The sequence below is a fragment of the Bombus fervidus genome, chromosome 8, assembly GCF_041682495.2.
Source record: "Bombus fervidus isolate BK054 chromosome 8, iyBomFerv1, whole genome shotgun sequence".
NCBI lineage: Eukaryota > Metazoa > Arthropoda > Insecta > Hymenoptera > Apidae > Bombus > Bombus fervidus.
Window position 1 is genome coordinate 2072257 of NC_091524.1, and position 22005 is coordinate 2094261.

Here is a 22005-nt window from a genome sequence, read left to right on the forward strand (position 1 = left end):
TGATGAGCATTATTTTTAGTATTGACACCATTATTTTTAGTATTTATGCAATTATTTTACTTTATGATATCGAATTTCTAATACATACCGGTCAAAATTCTTTCTTCTATTTTAAAATCACGCGTAACTAAAATGATAATAAAGAAGTCTATATAATAAAACAAGTATCGAAATGACTCACGATCAGTTTGACCAATGACTATTAACGTTACACAAATAACTGTTGCATTCTCTGATGAATATTTCTGACACAAAATAAATATAATACTCAGATAAACATCTTAATAATTAAATAAGTATCGACGAATATCAAGTTTTAGAATTTAATTTTTTATTGAATGAGTTGATATGTTATTTGATATAGATTTTACGCTATAAAAAGATAATATAGATATAGGGTGTATGTCCGGTACTAGAAACAGGTATTCGATGGTTCTAGCGATACTCTTATGATTCAGGTTCGGATGCCACGTCTTCTCGAAACATTGCTAACAATCTCAGGGTCTGAGTCACTCAGTTGCGTTATGAGTCACACACAGTCGAACCTTATTAGCTGAAGAATTGGTTTCTAACAAAGGAATGTTGTTGTCGAATAAACTAGTTATACAGTTGATAAATCTTTGCCATCTGTATTAGAATTTTGGATGTCGTTCTTGATCGATTTTGATTTTAAAGACTGGAAGTAACTTTGCAAACAAATGTAAAGAAAAAATACTATAATATCAATACAATACTATAATATCGATTCTTTAAATTTTGTATCTTTTAAACGTAGAAAGGTAACTTTCAAGAAAACGGTAAATATAATAATCACGGCAAGCTTAGCTTTATCACATCGTAGAAATGTCATTTACAGCGTACTGTTTCATTATAAGCGCCGATGTACAACGGCCACTAGCACCCACATGTACCATGTATCAATAGAAGGACTTTAACTTGCTCAATCATTGACTGATGAATACCTCTATATGCATACACATACCAAGGCGTATTGTTAACTAATATCGTGTTCCATGTTACCGTGCTACCATTCACGACTTTCTCTGATACGATATATTGTGACTACTTTACCCAGCGTTGATTCGGTCAACACGATTTCTCGTCAGCTAGAAGAAGACAAAGAAAGAATGCGAAAGCTATGAGTGCAGGTCATTTTACCAACGAACTGGTTCGACGCCTTCCTAACTGTATATGTTTCTCGCAATAGAGTTTCAAAACCTTCTTTTGTGTATATTATAATTCCTTCTTCCCCTACAAAATAGATTTGTAGAAACCGTAATTTACTTCTAGACTAAAGCAATAATGTGAACCGTTATGTCTCTTTCTTGGATTATTCCCCCATTAACGTTTGCTTGCTTTAACAAATACTTCACTACAAAGGAAGGACTCGAACGAACTCGTTTACCTTTACTAGGTACCGTTTAACATACAAATCGCTAACATTAAGGGAAAATATTAGACGATACAAGGAAACTAGGATACAAGAATTTTCACAACATTAATCGCATTGTATTATAATCTTCTCAAATATATCCATCGTTAAAATATTGATGATAACAGCTTATTAAATGATCTCAACAAAGGAAAATTGATTCGCGATTCAATGTAAAGTACATAGATTCTACCTATTGTGGCAATAATGATGTTATCCAACTTTTTCCTTGCCGACCTATGATACTAACATTTGCTCATGCAAGATGCAGCACGAAACTATCGCTAAATTCACCATCTCTCATCGACGGCGACGGGCAACGGCGCGTTGCTGGGCAACCAGACAGTCAGACTGCTGTCTGCCGATCTTCCAGGGGCGCGGAAGGCCGCGACGAGACGAGAAGAGTAGACGGGAACGTAGAGGAGAGAAGAATCGAACAGAGATAGTACGAGAGAAATGAAAGGGTGGGGGTCACTGGGTGTAAAACAGGTGTAGAGGGAGTAAGGTCGTTGCTGGAGGGGTAACGCGACCATTTGACCGTAGGACGAGAAGAACGAAAGCTCTACCACGAAAAAAAAAAAAAAAAAGAGAGAAAGGGGGATGGAATGAGAAAAGGGTAAATGTGTATATAGTAGAGTAGAGTAGAGAGTGGAGAGTAGAGAGAAAAAGTTTCAAACGGGTGGTGCGTAGTGGTGGTATTCGACGTCGCGATAGTGGGGGAGCAATGGCACGAAGGTGCAACAGAGGGATCGGGGTAAAATTGGTGGGAAACGGTGCGGCGTCAGGGGCGGCCGGGCTAGACGAGTCGAGGTCAGTTATCCGCCACGCCCGACGCCGACGCCGTCGTTCTGGCGCACCGCATTGCATTTTCGGCGCCACTGCTGCCGCTGCGTATCACTGCATTACCAATGCTCTCTTTTTTCCTTCTGCTTTCTTTTCTTCTTTTTCCATTTCTCTCGCTCCTTCTTATTCTAACCTTCCCTCATCATTCTTTTCTTCTCCTTTTTCTTTACTTATTTCTTTCCGCACTTTCCTTCATCCGTTGTTCCAAGAACGCGCGTTACGAGAATTTCTCTTTTCTACCTTTTTGCTCTCTTTGTACCTTGCTGCAGGTTTACTGCCTACCTACTTGTCTATCGCTGACGCCTAAACTACGGACTGCATCACGCTTGCGCAATTCGCATAGTCGTTTTGCGGTGGAGTAAACCGGGCAGGGGCAGGGCTTATCGTACGAAATTTGTGGCTCTCTGTAATGAAAATGTTCATTCTAGCAAAATCTTGTCGTTTAAGTCATATATCTTATCGTCCTTGAACGTAAACTTTGAATATTCTAAGCCACAACGAGCGAGGAGAAAAGAACGGAGCACCCATTGTACATTGTTTGTGCCTATGCGATAATTTTTCATTTTTAAGATATCGTATAAAATAAATGTTCACACGAAATATTCGACTCGTTATAGGAAATATACGCATCTTTGTTTACGTATAGAACGATAATTTAGGAACATACACGGATTTCCCCGTTCGCCTGTATTGGAAATGACTAAGTCGTGGCAAGAAAGGTATAAGATCGTCAGAGTATTCACGAAATGGTTAAGCTTGTCTCGCGGTTGTCTGACCGTCTAGTCAGACTTTGTCAGGGTCGTTCCAAAGAACGAGCATTGTGACGATCGTTTCACGTTGCACTCGGGCTTGAAAAAAGTAGTGTTAATAAGATAAGGTCGCTTTCTACCGTCTCTTGTGTATGTCTATCTAAGTATGTTGCAGCATTTTTGCGACGAATAAAAGAAATAGAAGCTATTCAGCCTACATTCTGACTGAAGTATTATAAAAAATTAATTCCTTTAGTCAGTATTAGTAGCGTAATTTCTCAAAGAAATAATTATCCTTGTATTAGTGGTTCTAGCGGAGATGAAAGAGGTCTTTGTATTGTATTTTCTTTTAATTAAATAACACTAACAGTGAATCGTGAGTGGAAATGCGAACGGTGACTGGTAGAAGGCTTTATGCATAAGGATGATGTCTGTAGGCGAAGAATAATAAAAAGTATCGAGTTAAACGTCTCGGTAGAGAATGAGAACCGTAGTAAATTTTTTCTTTTTTTTTACTTCAGAGTTTAGCTGGAATCTAAATTTCGCTCGTTTATATATATATATATATATTTTTTTTTTTTTTCGTTACCTTTCCCCAAAATAACCTTTTAAATAATTTTTTTAAACGCGTGAAGAAATTTCGTGGCAGGGAAGCAACGAATAACTTGTGGAGAATTTCTTTCAGCTTTGCAGAAATTAATTACAAATTCCAAACGTCTCTGGACTCGTTAAAATTAACATGCTGCTTCCTCGATCGCTTTTTTCCACTTCTTTCGAACTGCCCCACTTTTCAACAAAAGAATTTTGCCATTTTATTTTAGTAATTTCTCCTATAACTAGACAGTTACAAGAAACGTCCAACTATACCAAATATACCAAAATCTCGGTTCAACACCCGAAGATTAACCACTCCGCCGTCAGGGAAATATATTTCTCGCGTATGTTTTTAGTACGGTCAGCTAGTTCGATTTAGTGCTATGTTCGCGGGAACGTGCATGCGTAGCAGTCGCATATAGACAAAGTTGCACAGACGAGAAGAGAAGAAAAAAAAGCATAATACACGAACGCGTGTAACGACGTTTCACTGTGCGACATGGAGGAGCGGCTCAAAGGCATGGCGGCACGATGATCGCGCTCAAACGCACGACAAATTAACTCCCGGAGAGACAAGTGTGTGCACTTGACTTTGAATTATCCGCTTAAATGGTGAAAAAAAACACACCTCGACCGATACTTTCCTTCGAAGTTCATTTTATCGGAATGAAAGTTTTCATATCATTAATACAAGCGTTGCGCTGTAGCTTCGCGACTGTCGAATTTGTTCCAACTCATTGATGCGAGATGTGACCGATTATCGAGGTAAACTTCAATTATGTTTTTGTCGGGTTTTCAATGTTTCGCCGTTGTATCGTGATATCATTTTATCTGACGTCGAGAACGTTGCTTCATTATCAAGATGCTATTGAAATACACAGTAGATGAAATCTTAGCACGATATCGATGATAACACTTTAGTATAAACACGATCATATGTAGGAGTAGGGTGCGTTGATTGATGAACACGGCCCTGCAGACAGTAAGTATCCCTTACCCCCACCAGCGTCGGGCTAACCACCAAACCCTCACCACATCTTCCATCTGCTTTGGTACGTTATTGGCACCGGCTGATGGCCGATGCGAATTTACTGTGGCTCGACAGAGATAGCAGGCGGAGGACGCTAGGAGGAATCGAGATAAAGCACGGAGAGAATCAAGAATAATGAAGAAGGAAAAACAGAGAGGAGTAGAGGAACGTTTTGCACGTCTTCCTCGCGGTACGTTGCTCCGAAATAGAGAAAAGGATCCGAAAAGAAATTCCATAGGATGAAACAATGGCAATTTAGAAGAAATAGGATTCGCGACAGAGGCCGTTTTACGAAATTTCGAATCCCATTTGGGTTTTCTCTTACCAAATTACTTACTTGCGTTAAATTTTTGCTTATTTCGTAACTTGTGCAGCAAAATTTTTGGAGAAACGTAAGGTAGAAAGATAAATAAAATAATTGACGGATATAGATATGTACGTACGTATATAGATTGCTTACCATATCGCGCACCGCAATTTACTGCATCTGGTAATAGATTGGTAGTTTCCAGGTTAAATAATTGCCTAATGTACAAATCAGCTTTGATTTGCCATTAAGCAATCAACGAGATTGGACCGAGTTCCTTTTGAACCTATTTACTGGAAAATCGACCTAGAAGCGCGATCAAAGAGCAATGAGGCCTCGTTCGCGTTTGTGTTCCGCTCGAGGGAAGTAGATGTGGCCTACGTTTGATCAGCCGTCGATATGCAATTTCCATTCGACTCGTCATTGTTTCGGCAGAGTGATAGAGTAATAGCTAACGATCGGAAGGGACATTTGGGTTTATGCATTATTTCAACCGGGCCGTATCCAGATGTCTTCGGCCTGTGTCGGAGATAGTTGATTTCATTACTGCGATGGTGAATCATCGATGAATAAAGCGTTGAATCGGGCTAGCATAACAATGAACGCGTTTGCATGGTTTTTTACGGCTTTTCCGATACCATTCCTAGTCGTCGACATACAAAGTTAATGGACGTTTCACTGACACTTCCTCTTGTTAAAATTCTAGAAGATTGCATTCATCGTGGGGATATAGGTACGCATAAATATGCTACCTTTTCCTATATAAGTCGTCGGCAGAATGGCCGAACAAAATATTTCTAGATACGCTCGATGTACACAGACCGTTCCACGATGAAATGTATCCTTGTAGTTTAACGAATGCCGTCCTTAAGAGGGAAAGACAGCGATAGTACACGTAGAGTCGGGCTCGGTGACGGTATTGCTCGCACGAGAATCGTCCATAGAAAACGTTCGGTATCTCTTTCGCGACAGCTTTACCCTCGCCGGGTTCTATAAGCACGTTGTAAGACCTATCGTTCACGAATATGGACGCATGTACCGACATGTTTGTATAAGTCGTTAATCTTTGAGAAGTCCGATCGTTTCTCAGAATATAGAACCTGTCTCTCGTTCTCGTATCGCGTCTCTCGTCCGGTGACAATAACTATTCGTATTTCCATTTGGCTGTCCGACACCTAACGAACGTAGAATGTTATCGAGCTCCGGAGGAGTCGTATGAATATCTGATCTCTGCAGAGAGTATTCACACGATACTCTCTTACCGGTATATTATGGCGACCTGTCTAGTAATTACTAAATGACACCTCGGTCGGATGATATGGTTCTTCTCTGAAAGACGACACAGGTGTTAAGGAGAAGCCGAGCTTGAAAATTTCACGAGCGAGAACGCAGTGGTTGATTCGCGATGGTGATAGTGCATGCACGGTGTCGAAAGCTGGATAACGGCAGTACGAACGTTGCATGTAATGTTTCATGCATTGTGCCAGATCAGTACGATAATAATCGTTCGAAGTAGACTGGCAGCCAAGCAGTCCAGCGGCAAGCAAAACGCAAGCAGCAGCACCCGCGACGAGCTATTCGTTCGGTTCGTTCGTCGGGTGAAGGACCCAGTCTCTCCCTCCCTCCTTCTCTCCCACGTTCCCCTTCCACGGGAAATGATCGTTCTCTCCATCCAGCCTACGTGTGTTTCTCTCGATTCCCTTTCTTTCTTCCTCCTCGTTATCCCTTTATCCCTTTCTCGCTTTCTCTCGATACTTCTCTTTCCGTCCGTCCCCACTGCAGGCCCATCCCCTTGTCGCCTATCTGCCTCCAGTCATCCTCGCCCTCTCCCCTCGACACCCCACTGGTTCGTCCTCCATCACCAGCCATCTCTGCAATTCTACTGCCGCAGTCCATGCACATCAAACGATACCACCTGGTTTCTCAAATTGCGACGTCCACCGGATCCAAATGAAATTACATGCAATCCTGCCAGACCTCGCTAGCTTTTTCATTTTCTTCTCACTCCTGCGAGAACGAGAATTTAAACACGTTCGAACTAACGGTGAAGATTTTTCATGGTTTTCGCGATTTTAACTGCTAGTGCTTTTTACATTTTATTCGAAGAATCCCTCGAAATTCGTCGGAACTTTCTTTGCCAATGCTTGGAATACTTTCATTTGCTAGTGGCTGTGCTAACAGAACCATGCAACTTCTATCTTTCCTAACGAAAATATCATGGCATCTCATAATTGTGGTAATTTTGTTCACGTTTAATAATCAATAGCTTTAAAATCAACTCGAGATTAATCTTCCTTCCACCGCCGTTGCATTTATATCCGCGACCATTCTCTGTCCACAATCACATCCTAGATTATCGATTTCCTTTGAAATTCTCTGAAAGTGGATCTCTGGTATCCTATACTTTTGTAGTCACTCGATGTTTCTGAGTGGACAGCTGTAAACGCGTGGTCGTAAAGTTTTATCGTTAAATGAATTCAGTTGCACGGATAAATATAAGGCTTTTAAGGTCTCGATCGTCGCGTGCTGCATAACGAGACAAAAGAGTTCCTTTGTACGAAACCGGTTCGTGTTGTAAACTAAAAATCCCGTCAGGTCGATTGGCTGATTTATTAATTGATATTCAATGAAAACGTTTTGATTTCCCGCGACTCTTTAAAGAGCCGCTTCTATCCCCTCCCTTTCTCCTCTTCTCTTTGTGTCGAAAGGAGTTTTATATTATTCGCCCGTCCATCGCATACATTTCCATTTACCTTCGATCTCGGAACACTTTAAAAGCTCTCTGATAATTGGACGCGCAATCTTCCCCGAGATATAGAAAGGGTGAAGTAATATCGAAACGATGATACGGTGGTATTACTTTGCGAGCATTGCAATTTCTATGAGGCAAGAAAGAGGCTGGCGCCGGGCGCTTCCAATTGCACAAGATCGCGTAATAATACGACTAAAGACTATGTGCATATATCTGTACACGTATACTGCAGAGTCTTCGGAATATCGAGGCATTAGTGTCGTGACGAAACGAAGCCCTCGAGTGTGCGCGTTCCGCTGCAACAATTTCCTTGATCGATAGTTTTGCCAACAAATAGAAACATTTCCTACGCCTTCCCATTCACGTGGAAATGAAATTCGAGCGTCACGATGTATCGCTTTAAAGTGTTCGATTTTCAAGATTACTTTTAATGTGATGAACAGCGAAAATATATTACTAGAGATCTGACGTTTAACTTCACAAAAATCAATCGAAAGATTGCAGTGTTGTTCCAAACTGGTACATTCAAAATTATTTGAAATGTGATTGCGGTCTGTAGGGAAGTGGCAGTTAGTTTCGGCGTGCAAGGATGTTCCACGATTTCGGAAGAGAAGCTGAAGCGCTAAATGTTGATAGATCCCGCGGGTCGGTGGTCCCGCGACACTTAGACATTCGTAGAGGCTGGGCTGTGAGTTGCACGCACGGATAAAGGATCGACCGTGGCGATTCCGACAGGAATTCCCGATGAGATGGGCGGAAAGTACAAAGGTTCGACGCGCTTCGGCGGTTCTCGGTGCGGTGGGCTTCCGGTCGAATTCGGCTAGCTCCGATCGGCCTCGTGCGCACTCGTCTAGGATCGGGCCGCCTAGTGGGGTCTACATCGTGCAGGACGGGTAGTAGCGGCGCGCTGCGAGACCGGCAGTTTTGCGCCCCGTGCAACGGCCAATCGGCCAGTTCGTCGCCGGCTGTTCGTGAAAGAGGTATTTTCGCACATCGTTCTGCGTCCGCTCTCCAATCGGAGATTCTTCTGCATCATCGTCCACCGATTCTGTCCTCGCTAGTTGTTTCTCTCTATTTGTCGTCCGTCTATTATTCCGCGTACTTTTTCTCAATTTTCGTATTCTCCTTTTTGCACGTACGATTCCTTTTTTCTTTTGTCTCGTTTATTCTCCAAATAACCAATCTATCAGTTTCCCTTCGTAACGTGTTTCATACGATTGATGAGCATCTTCTTCGAAAGTCTATTCAACCATGAATCCGTAAGTGCGTATCATTCGTTGCCACGTATGTCGGTATGCGAGCGAATTGTCGAGTGTTTGGTGACGTGTTAAAACGCGGCCATTTCCACCGGCCATGAACGAGATAGAGAGCGTGTTGCGTGAGATAGAGAGTGAGAGCTTGAAAGACGTCGGTATCTTTGTATAAGTCTGTAACTCGGAATTTCGCAAGTTGATCCCCACTGATTCCCGATGATTTTGATTCTGTTGCCAGAAACGTGCTCCCTTTCGGTTCTATTCTTCTTCTTTTCCTTCTTCTACTTCTTTCATTTTAATTGAAATAGTATGAACGTTAGAAAAAAATTAAAAGAAATACGAAGATGGTCGGTTGTCATACGTTTACGTGCCGGAAGATCAATTGGATGGGAATTTTCGTGGAAAGTTGTTCGTTATGATTTTCGCAGATGGTGTAATATATATTTTGAAAAGAAGTAAAGAGAAAGTAAAAAGCAATGATAATCACAAAAAAAAAAAAAAAAAAAGAAATGACGAGAAACGGATCTTTTAGTACCGGGGGTAAAAGTCGCGTCGAAAATAATTTGCAGTCGTGCCTGTCACGCGTGCCGGCTTTTATGCTGGTTTACGCCGCATTCCGAATTCCGAAACCGATCTTTCGATTTCGAGACCTCGAGGGACAACAGTGTTCAACAGTTTTTTTTTTGGTGATGTCGACCGGAATTCGATAGAAGAAATGGCGATCGATGTGGCGAAAAGAAATGAGGAAACGTCACGTAATAGTGGTGCGCAGCCGATTACCCTGTCGGCTAACCTCGTTTTCGCTGTTCACCGGAAGAGACAAACACGTGCACATCAGTCAGGTAAATTGTTCGCTTCTTTTCGCTTTACTTATTTCATTCTTACGAGCTTGCGATCTTCGTGGCTCTTTGATACCAAGCAACTCCCGCGATAGTATACCGCTCAAGCGTCACGAAAACCGTTAACATGAACCGGCTAACTATTTAAGGAACCAGCTTCAACGGTTAAACGTACATTTTTCGATCATATGTTTTTCAAAGCATCCTTGATTTTCTAGTATGTTCGAAAATGAATCATTATGTTTTTCTTTTTTCCTTTGTGTACACGATAGGTCGTCGTCTATTTTTAGAATTAATCGCGTTACGTTAATCCATGTTCAAACTGTAAACTTGTTTTTTTCATTTGTTTTCTTCTTGTTTTTCTGATTTTTCTTTAACCTGTAAGATTTAGAATTCTGTTATATCGGTAAAGGAAGAGAAGAAATATGGCACGACCGGGTATCTTTCTTTCTTCTTTTTTTTCTTTTTTTTTTTTTTTTTTTTTTTTTTATAGAATTAAAAACATGTGACTTGATATGATGTAAAAAAAGAAAAAGTAAAATACAGAAAGGGGACTGTCCGATAGTAACGCGTACAAAGGACTATTTTACTGCATGATTATTCGCCATACCACTTAACGGTCGTTTCCTCTTAACACTACTCCCCTTTGCTATTCGTTGAAAACTTGAACCACTCGTGTTCTTCGTTCTAACATACAGCACGAATATTGTATTGATTTTACGTAACTATTTTAAATTTAGCAGAAAAGCAAGATACTTAAGATAAAAATATGAGATACAAACCAGTCTTTCGTCTATATTATTTTAACTTCTTTTCTTCAGTCAAAGCTTTATGCTTTTGTCTATATTAACGTATGTTTTTATGCATGCGAAATATCTTTAATCGTTGGTGGTGGATACGAATTCAGTTCTCGGTAAACTAATACGCTAAATGTACCTGTTAAAGTATATCAATATCTGAGAAGTCCGAAAATATAATGTAGCAAAATTTATGTATGACGGGAAAATATTCGAACGTCCCGAACTTTCTTAACCGCTTGTACGCAATTTCCGAAAAACATTAAGATCCTTTCTGGTAACATGAGCTCTATTTCATTATTATTTACTAATCGAGCTCTATTTTTCGTTATTAAGAACTTTATAATTTATCTTGATAATTTCTTAAATCAACGAACTCTATAATACACTTCTTTTATACATATAATCGCTACTTTTCCTGAATGTGAAAATTTCAATTTTTCGAATTGTAAAAATAACGATAGGTGTAGCTATAATCAACAATATCTCTTCGTTGCAGCAGTGTTATTGCAAGTGTCAATATGTATTTAGTAGCATATTGATACGTGTTTTTTGCAAACCGTATAACTTGATACATTTATATGTCTGCATCGAATTTTTTAATATTTGTCTCCGATTATCTTCTTGACGATATCTCTTAAGCTAGTAACGTTTAAACAGAAATAAACCACGAAAGCGAAAAATGTAGGAACACTGGTTGTTCGAGTTCGAAACGAAAGCAAACGATGTTTTTGGTACGTGGCATAACTTTGTTACAGTGGTTAATTAATTGACGCATTTAAGGGTATTCACCACGATAAAATGTGAAGTTTTGTAAGATTGAACAGTCGAATAAGTTAGACTTTTGTCAAAACATTTTAGGCACATAATTCCGTAACTTTGACGCTCCGCTACTGCTCAAATAAAAGAGTCGACAAGTACTGTGTACATATTATCTTTTTCATTGGAAAATCAATATTTTGCCGATATTGATAGATCACGCGATTCGACGATTTCCATATTAGGAACATCATTTGATTCGACGTTCGCACCAATCATGCGATTCATTTGCGTCATTATCAAAGTCAAACTTTAAATAACTCTTTGAATCCTCTCATTTATCTCTTTTACGTTCGGTAACTTCAGGCCGGCAGAGCATTAAAAAAGATTATTTTATCATGCTGGTGTCGCTTCGTGTCTTGCACCTCCATAAATGACTTTTCATATAACTCGTTCGCAATTTTATTTTCCCGAACGAGAGAGATCGGGATTGGAATTTCGGTGAATGTGTCACAAAAGAAAAGCGAAGGAAAAACGAAGAAAGTTGTGGCTCATATTGGCGAACCGAAAGCTGGAGACGGAGCAGCAGCCGGTGAAGGAAGGCAGGCAGGGAAGCAAGCAGGCGGCAGCCGGCGGCCGACAGCCGGCGAGTCAGTCATGTGGGCCGAGGGAATTCGCCGGTTCGAAGGCGTGCGTTCGGTACCGGGACAGCCTCGTGGTATATACCCGACACCAACGATGCCTATAATCGATGTGTCGGTGCGTAGAGAGACGTGCGTGAGTTTCTCTCTCTATCTTTAACGAGTATTCGAAAAGGCCTCTCGTACATGTGCGCGCTGATGTCAACGCCTGGTGGGTCGCCGTGCCCGACGCTGGTTTTATTTAATCACGCTGCTCTGCCCGGCTGCCGGCAGGCCTGTTGCTAGGCACCCTTCTCCGTCCTACCTCCTACCTCCTTCCCTCGAGCGCGGGGCCCTCCGCGATGTGCCCCGCCCCTGTCTGCACCCCCCTCTACTCGCTCGTTTCCCGAACATTGCCATCTCTGTCTGTTGGTCGTTCTGTCCGTCTGTCTGTTCATACATCTGCTTCTGTGTATATTCATATACACGCTTTCTTTCTGTACTGATGTGAATACACACTGTTCCTCACTGTGTCTTTCTACCACGTTTCATATATTACTGGACACCGAGCCGTGGTCATCGGGAAATCTTCCAGTTCGTAGTGAACCTTTCTGGCTGTTCATTTACCTCTCCTTCTCTCAATCTCGTGTGTGTATGTGTGTATGACTCTTTTCTGGCCAGTGTGCTGCAGCTGCTTTCGACGTTCGTGGTCTACCGATTCGTGGTTTCGGGGAGATTGCTGATCTCAGGATTTTCCAATTGCTCTCGCACCGTACTGCCGCTAATTCTCGTTATCGAAGCAAATTATTTAACCGGAACCGGAGCACGTTCCTCTGTGAGACTACTTATTACTCCGTTTTATTCGAATAAAGTTGAAAGACTACGGGGAATGTCGCGCAATTTTTGCAATAACCTTTTAACATTATCTTTCGCTCCTTTTGTGTTCTTTTTAACGGTTATACGATTTCGGTATTTAAACGATTACGCGGTCAATCCTCTTGTGTCCCCATCGCGTCAGAAGTTATTCAAATAGACGTTGCGGGAGCCAATTGAGCGACTCTACTGGTATCAAGCTCGTCCAGATGCGTAACTTTCCTAAGAATGCGAGACAACGATATACAGCACGACCAGAATAAAACGCATTTCTTTGTTCGAATTACATTCTTTCTCGTACATGCGTGCCGTGTACTTGGAATACGCTCCTCACCTACAGAGAAGCTGACCGTAACCAGTGCGATCAGGATGCACGTAGATGAAACGAGTTTCCAAGGAACATCTAATTGGAATGTTATTGCGATAAGGTTACTCTAAGTTTTATAGATCGAAATAATTTGCCAATCTCATAGATCAAAGTTAAAAACGAAGATAGATTCAAAAGTTTGCATGCCTTATTTTAGTACGTAAAAGAATTTCGCACTCGAAGATTAGACGAAAATCGTCGAAAACAAGATAAGCGATTCGCCGGCATCGTCTCGAATATTTTTCTGCGGTTTCGATAGGCGCGTAGACTCCGTCTGGACGAAACGAGCGGAAATGGTATGCGAACTTGATGACGTCAACCATCGTGTTGTAAGAAAGAAAGAAGTAGAAACGGGAAGATAGATTAGTTTAGAGTAAAAGAAAGAAAGAAAGGAAAGAGGATTCCTCGATCTTCTTTTTCTCGTAGCCGGTTTCGTGTAGACGTCCTTGAAATTCGTAAGATCGGAGAACAATCGGCTATGGGCGTCCATCCGTACAGGATGGTCCAGTGGCGCCGACTAGTCTCGATTGCGCCCCTCCATATCCATCTTGTGCTTCGTTAAGGACCCCACCATCCTGGGGGGAGGGAGCAGGTTTAGTTTAAGGTCTTCTCTGTCGTTTGCTCTTTGCTCCTGCTGGCTATCGTTGAACCATTCCGACCGTCAAGGACAGTTCAGTTCAGTGTCGGGTAAAGAGGGTCAGGCACGTAGACGAAAACTTTCAAGGGCAGACGAGACCCCTCGCTTCTCGCTGTCGCGTAAATTCTCTGCCTATGTGTTGTATCGTTCGCCCGCACGCGCTTGTGTGTGTATATGTCTGTCCTCTCTTCGTCGTCGGTGTAAGTGTGGATTCGGAGCCATCGCGCCACAGTGGATTCTCTCTTGGGTGAATCGTCTTCTCTTCGTCTACTTCTTTATGTTGGCTGACTCATCGTCTCGAAATTAACCGATTTCGTACGTTGGTTCGAATGTAATTAGAGACACGGTTCACTTGGTGAATGCCCTGTTCGCCTCCCTACTGTGCGACAGATCGAGCTACAGTGTTCATAGTGAAAGAATCGTTCTCGTCTTTGTGTGTGCCCAATCGTCGACTTCGATTCTGTTCTCGATGTAAGTACGGACGCGTTTATCGTGGGATCGTTCGATCCTCGAGTTTTTGACGCATGAACGTTGAAGCAAGAAATACATTTCTTCTGTTTAATGCTGCTACTGCTCTTGCCACCGTGGCTTGCTAATTTTTCATCGGATGTAATTCTCAAAGAATGCGCGCGGAGGTTCTCGTGGGACCGAAGAGGGAACAGACAAAGACAGCTGAACGATAAAACTACTCGAGACCACTCTCTCGTTAAACGTTGCTTCTCTTCATTTAACGTTTTAAAATTTAACGTCTCTACGTGGCATCCACCCTGCGCCGTCTTCATTTTGCTTCCGACTTATACTCCACTTTCACGCTAGCTTAAAAGAAATAATAATAATCGCCGATTCGCAATGTGTCTCTGCCATATTTGAGGGGATAGTCCGTAGGCTGAAAGAAGCTCGAGTGAAGTACGGAGGACGACGTGTGCATGGAAAGAAGAAGCACCAGGAGAGAACGGCTATTTTTAACTTTCGGCCAACATTTTTTTCTCTCCTTTTCTATGTTCTGAAACATACATCTGCGTTCCTCCCATTGGAATAGCACCAATATATCAGATATAGTATTTCTTCGAATTCCCGTCTGAATTATTAAAATACAATCGTATTAGAATATGTAAGATTTTACGATTGATTTTATCTAATGTTGCCCGACGATATTCAATGGAAATCGCTAATAAAGAGATAGTAAATTCTTTTCATCAGCCTTGTTTCGCTGTCGTTGATAAGCTCTGCTCAAATCTCGAGTAGATAATATGCAAATATCTTATCAGAATCTTGTTCTAACTTTAAATATGTTAGTTTTTTTTTTTTTTTTGAAAGGCAAATGGAACCTTTTCTCTGGCACGTCAGACGTCAATATTGATTTGGAATTAGGATTCGATGTAAAGTTCGTCCTGCTTCTCGTGCAAACTTTTCATTGTAAATTCACGTTACGGTTATCTAAATTCTAGAAGGAAGAAACTCGAGCCACTAGATATGCTTGGTTTCCTGTTAACTCTTCTACTCTATGAGAACTTTGTATTAGGTTAAATTCAAAATTAAATGCGATAACCGCCTACTGCCTATTCGACTGTGCACATGACTTAGAATGTAGCATTAAACGTTTTAGCATCATTTATCATCTCCGATGAAAACCCAAAGGAATATTATTTCATTTCTGTTAGGAATTCCTCGAGAAAAAATATTATCGAAGTTCTATTACAAAGAAACTTCGAAAATGTAAACGATTGTAACGGCAAGGTTTAAAATCGATACAGTCGCTTTTTTCCTCTAAAGTGCCAACGGAAGTTGATAAAGAGCAAGGGGACTCGGATAATGGAATTTCCCACTGTTCCAGTCTCGAGTTACATCAGCAAACGTCCAAAATCGAAGCAGCTTATTTGAAGAGCTACGCAACATTTTCTCTGAACACGAGCTGATTGGTAAACGTGCAACAGGCAAACGAGACACGTAAGAAAGTACGATTCGTGAAAACAGTCGCATTGCCATTAGATGAGTCACGATTCTCGGCGACCGCCTCTGTTGGACGAGTGCATCGGCTTTCTCGGATGCGTATCATCGCGTGTGAGCTGGTCTCTTCTATGGAATCTTGACTCATCCACCGGATTTACAGCGGAAGTTTCTTAACGGTCGTTACGTGGCACGGAGATATACTATAGGGTGGAGTAGAAGAATCGTTGTTCAGATCTACGTGATTCTGTCGCTAGATTTCCGGTAAAGATCGCGTCGAACACGAATAGTTTGCTTTACCAATCATCGGAATTCGACTTCACGCGTTACGTGCGTTAAATTTCACCGGAAGCGTTCGATAGATAGAAGAAAGCTACATAAACGTATAGGTAAACGTATAAGATTCGATATCGATATTGAATGTCGTAATGAGACTATCGTACTGGTTATCGTGGACAGGCTGCAACCGGTTCTGTACTTTGATCGACGGGAAATAATTGTGCGACACGAAATATGAATTCACTAGTCTGGAGATTCAACAACGTGTTTGGGTACTCGAGATTATCGGTGGCGTATACGTTATACGGTAACAATGTCGGAAGGAGTGGCGGCGCGGTGGCGTTGTTGGCATCGATGAAGCCGAGACACGAATCGGGGATTGCAGAAATGCCATTCAATTGGCTAACAATGGATCGATGCATTCTCTATCGAATAACGAGGCATTCAAACGACAACCAGTGGTATTTTCGTGTGGTTGAAAGGGATGGATTATAGCGTGTCCTTTCGTTCCGGAGAAATTCGCTGACTTAAGAAATTCTTCAGAAAAATTTGCGTGTCCAACACATGCATATACTAATATACAATATACTAATTATGCGCAGAATGTTCGTGACTATATCGGTAATCAAAGGTCCGATGACTATCTTTGAAATGATCCATCGTGAGGGATAATACCGCAATTTATATCGAGTACCTCGGAGTAGCTACGACTTTCTTGTGCTACCTATACTAATCGAAAACATCACGACAACGTTATTATTTGAAGTTGTCGCTTAGGTGAAGTCTGGATTAGACGAAGACGAGAGTCTACCGGTGGAATGCGTGTGCGACTTGTAAGAACTTTCTGGTTACATGTAAGGCACAAAGCGAACACATTTACATTCTATACGATTGTGACTATGTTAAGTCGATGTTGACTATCGGCGAGAACTTCGTAAAAGCATACGTTGGCAACGCTCGAGGACAACTTGGGATTTGGCGGTTGGGGGAACGAGAGGTCAAACGGAACAAAATATTCTGAATGTAGAAGTTGGTAATACAGTTTATTCGTGTATACGCGATTAGGTAGATGCCAATAGATTTCATTTACCTCTGGGTCATTACAAACGTTTTTATCTTTTTCGTTAAAGCAAAGCATTGCTATCGGTCACAAGATACTTATCATTGTCCGTATCGTGTCATATATTAGTCATATGATAAATAGTGAGATAAAGGAAAGTAGTTTGAAGAGAATTTATAGAGAAAAAGAGGAACATTTGCGCGTCTTATTGTGTGTAGTGAGGCAAACGTGGTTGCCTTCTTGGTTGCCGGCGTCTGCAACCTTGCCCTCTTCCATCCCCTCCATACACTCCGCAATCCATTCGATCCTTTCCCCTTATCTCGATCCAACGCTGTCGCGGTTCTCTTCTTTCTTCCCTCCCACCCTCTGTCTGGCTCCTTCGCTTTGATTCATCGAAGTCCTCACCCCTCACTCCTTGCCCCGCGATCGTCGACGTTTCCCGGCCTATTATCGTCACTCGTCGACGAAGAACAGGAAAGAGCATCCGAGATGGAGCGAGAGGGGAGACTTTCCTTTACCTCCACCAACGAGTGTAGGAGTTTCAATGTCACGATGCGTCGGCCACTGCGAACGAACTGCTGCTCCACGAATATTACCGTTCGTCCGATTCGGAATAGCTTATCGTCCACATTTCGCGACACTTACTCGTCAAATTGGCTTTCGACTTACTTCGCATTTTTCGTTTCTTTGTATTCTTCTTTTTTTTTTTTTTTTTTTTTATTCGCGAAACGGACTTTTGAACGGTGAAGAGAGATTCCGCTGATTTGGTACTTGAACCGACAGTTTCACTTTATGAAGATACGTTGGAACGTGTTGCGTATTACGAATTTGTTTGAAAAGTGGTAAAATTTGTGCAAATTATCGATTCGGGCGTCTCCGCTTTATCGGCTGCTTCGAGTCTTCATGAATTTATCGATCGTTTCCGAGTATTGACTTGCAAGAGATGTTTCGCCGTGGCAGGTGATGTGAGTTCAAGCATCGAATATAGTGTTACTAGGCGGTGGCATTTACGTGACAAGGTTGAATCGCCGGTCGTCGTAGTGGAAGATCGTAGTTGAGGTATAATTCATATTGGAGACGCAGAACCTAGCACGGTACGCGGATATAAAAGTGTGTAACGTTGTGCAACGGCCGCGAGAAGAGAAATCAAAGTGATCGAGCGTAAATATGTAACGAACAGCGAATAATTGAAGTTCTGCCCCGAGTATCTGGACTTTAATCTTTTTTTATATGTATCGCTGAAACGTTTTTCTCTTTTTTGATGAGAGGCAGGTGTATTTCCAACGTTACTGTTGTTAGACGGTTTATTTACGGGACAGATTAACTGGAATAGCATATGTAATGACAAGTAACGTGACGTAATGACGCGCCAATGCATAACGGCCATGTCAACCACATTAGCTCTCATTGGAAATCGCATGTCGACCGAATTCTAACCTTTATGGATATATAGATTACGATTATATGGATAAATATACGCTAGATTCAGTTAAGAACCCGCGTGTACAATGAAAAATTTGTAAATGTAATTTCATTGATGCTGTAGAATCCTTATCTTCCTTGTAAAGGTAAATATGTATACCTAGGTAACTTGTACCGTTCTCAAACTTTTTCTAACCGCTTTCTCAGATGCATATCTTTCATCGGTTTGTTCGGACGGAATTTCAAGAATGTATTCGACGGTGCTAGCTCGGAGTGAAACCCAAGGAGATATCTCGATGCACCTTTCAGGTCACGTCACGTCACGCAGAAAAAATTTCCGAGATCTAACTAGTTGTTACAATGGTGCATCTGCCCGTCGAGTTTCCTTTTCTCGACAAATCTTGTATACCAGCCTGTAAAGCTTCTCGGGATTTGCTGTCGATCTTTTACGCTATTTTGTCGTTTTCGGCGAATGTGAAAACCGGTGTTTGGGAAAAGAATTTATTATCGGTCTTCCGAATCAAAGGAACTTTTTACGACTACCTGCTGTTTGCGAACAAAACGAAATACCCTCTAACGTTTATACATAACCATTTTGTTGAACGAACAATAACGAACCACCTCATAAATCATAACACCCGTATACCTTACTGCTTCTCCACTTATTTCTTTCAGACTTTCCATACCGATCGAACACTCGTTAACGTTTCTTGCATGCGCTCCAGCCTTTAGTTCAAAATGCAGGACACACCGTCACGACGTGGCGCTACGGTCGTGCAATTTATCCAACAGGATGCTTCAAAGCCAGAGGAAATGCGACTACGTGTCGCTCGCAACGCGCGTTACTCGGGTACTTCAGGCTGTGCCAATTTCGAGTCAGTCAGGTACCTGAAGTAGCGCGCGCTGCGGCGAAACCGGATCGACGCTTTTTTCGCTGCGATATTCAGGTACGACCAAGTCTGAGGAGAGAAAATGAAGAAGGCAGCAAAGAAAAAAGAAGATGAAAGAAACGAAACGAGAGGTGGAAAGAACTGTGGAGGCTGCATGTTAATTGTACTTCATCAGGTGCTCTGGTGAACTCGATACCCGGCACCTGTTGGAGCGCAATTCATATGACTGTGCCCTGCTACCTTATTTCATCATCGCAGAAAAATCCGACACCTTAAGCATACAAAGTACAATTCACCGTTACGTTTTGCTCTTCGTATTTAGAATCGCGGAGGTCAGCGATCTAATCGGACCTTCAAATTTACGGTTAACTTTCAAAATTCAATTCAATTCAATTTGAAATCGAACAATAAACATTGCCCTTATTAGTTAATGTTCATCGACCGCATTGGTTGACAAAGGTAATCGTAACACCGTTGTAAATTACGATGGTTACAACTCGCGCGATGATTACCAGGAACGCGATCAAGTAATCGAATCGTTTTCTTTTTCCCGAGAATTGAGGCTGGTTGGAGGACGACGTGATCGTTATCGCCGATACGTTACAGTATCGTGTAACGTGATTAATGAACGCGATTTAATTTTGAACGCGATCCTCGTTCAATCGGTAAATAAAATTAACCGGCGCCCTGTTGTTAGGTGGACGGGCTGAAATGTTGTTATAGCGCAGAGTATCGTTTCTCTCTCAACGAGCAAAGGAGAGGAACCGTAGCCTCGTAATGTCGCGGACTAATGGGATAATGACGTTATGTGGGGTCGCGTGGCGCGTACCGAGCGAAAGAAACGAGAGACGAGATAGAACGAGAAAGAGGAACCGAAGTAACGCAATTATTCACCTCTTTGCACGGTTCCAATAGAAGCCCCAAAGCGTCGGAAAGTGGCTATTTGCGGCAGATTACATTCTTTTATTTCGGTCAGTAAACTTCCAGTCACGAAACCTGCAATGCGTGCCCGACAAAACTTACTTGGATCAATTGCGGTCTTCGCGTTTTAGTTTATCCTCGATATAACCGTTAGGATAGCCAAGCTTTTTCTACAGCTTTCTATGTTGATGGATTTATATAAATTTTTGTAACAATACGTTGTTTACAGATTGTATACATAATACTGATATAACGTTTCCAGCATGACTTCGAAAAACCTGATGTAACAGAAGTTTCTACTATTCCACCTGCATATTCGAGTAATACAAAGAACTTTATATCAAGCGTCAACGTATGGTGGCCATATTGACATCCCCTCTTCTACGCACACATTTAGTGCACACTTGCAACCTTATCTTTGTAAAGACAAACATACATATAAAAATTGTATAAGTCGATATCAAAAATATTGTTCTTAATAAGTACTATATACTTTGAACGATATAGGAATAATGGAAAGTTCGTAAACGTGTCATAGCTAACTCTTTTCAGTACTTCGAGTTGTTACGACCGTTAGACCAATATATGTACATTACGTGACGAATAAGCTGCCGCATATCGCGATTCTGTATATTTTGTATGCGGAGCACGCCCAACTTTCATTTTTATCGCCGAAAAGGTTAAAACTTGGACAGAGAGATAAGGCATTGAATCAGTGCGGCGCAATACTTGGTCAGTGAATATATAACTAGTGTCCGTGAAAGACACGTCTACACGTACGAAATAAATTAAAGCGGTATTAAGAGTCAATAGACCGTGCAAAACTGTATCAACGAGCTTTAAAAAGATATACCGACAAGTTATATAAAGACTCGTGTCCATAAAAGAGTTTTATACCGTATTTCCGGTTTATTAAAGGCAAGTTATGAACTGCCGCCCTGTACTTAATTTTACGATCTCTTGCTTTACATTTTAATCATTTGGTACTTGAAGCTATGATACAACGAGTCTAACAAGATGATCAATTTCACTTATTCAAGAACAGAAATGAAAAAAAGAAATGTTTCCGCGTAAATTCTCCCGAATTATTAGTACGTTGAATTTACATAATGCATATTCGATCGATCGGATAGCCCTGGATCGATCTGCTTAAAATAGAAAGATATTCGAGGATGGAATTCAAATTGCGAATCGAAACTTTCAAGAAAGCTAATGACGGCGAGTTTTGTACGCGTCACCAGAGGACTAAGTATATGTTTCCACTTTCATCGTTCGCTAAAGGAAAAACTTTCACATGCAAAGAACCTCTTCAAATTTTTGTTATAAGATATATACGCATTCTTACGTAATAGTCGTGAAAAACAAATTGCACGATTAACGACGTAAATAATTTACACCGGCAACGGGGCGTGGAATCAGACGCGTGTGATTCGACGTCCTCGTCGATTCCGTGAAATCACATATCGCAACTGCTCGCGAGAAATCAGCTCGCCGCAGACACGGGAATTGAGCAAAGTTCTATCGTTGTCAGAATCGCTTGTTTTTCTGTAACAGCGTCATAAAAGTTTTGGATCCATTGTGTTGGTTGCATATGAGGATATATATACATTGGAATCGTATACACACTGCATTGG

At 41.5% G+C, this 22005-nt stretch overlaps 1 long non-coding RNA gene across 1 annotated transcript; it reads left to right on the forward strand.

Annotated features, from left to right (window-relative positions):
- Positions 1-8575: 8575 nt before the first annotated feature.
- On the forward strand, positions 8576-18343 carry LOC139990067 (uncharacterized). The gene is made up of 2 exons (XR_011800479.1): positions 8576-8687; positions 9671-18343. It is a non-coding gene; the product is annotated as an uncharacterized lncRNA (long non-coding RNA).
- The last annotated feature ends 3662 nt before the right edge of the window (positions 18344-22005 follow it).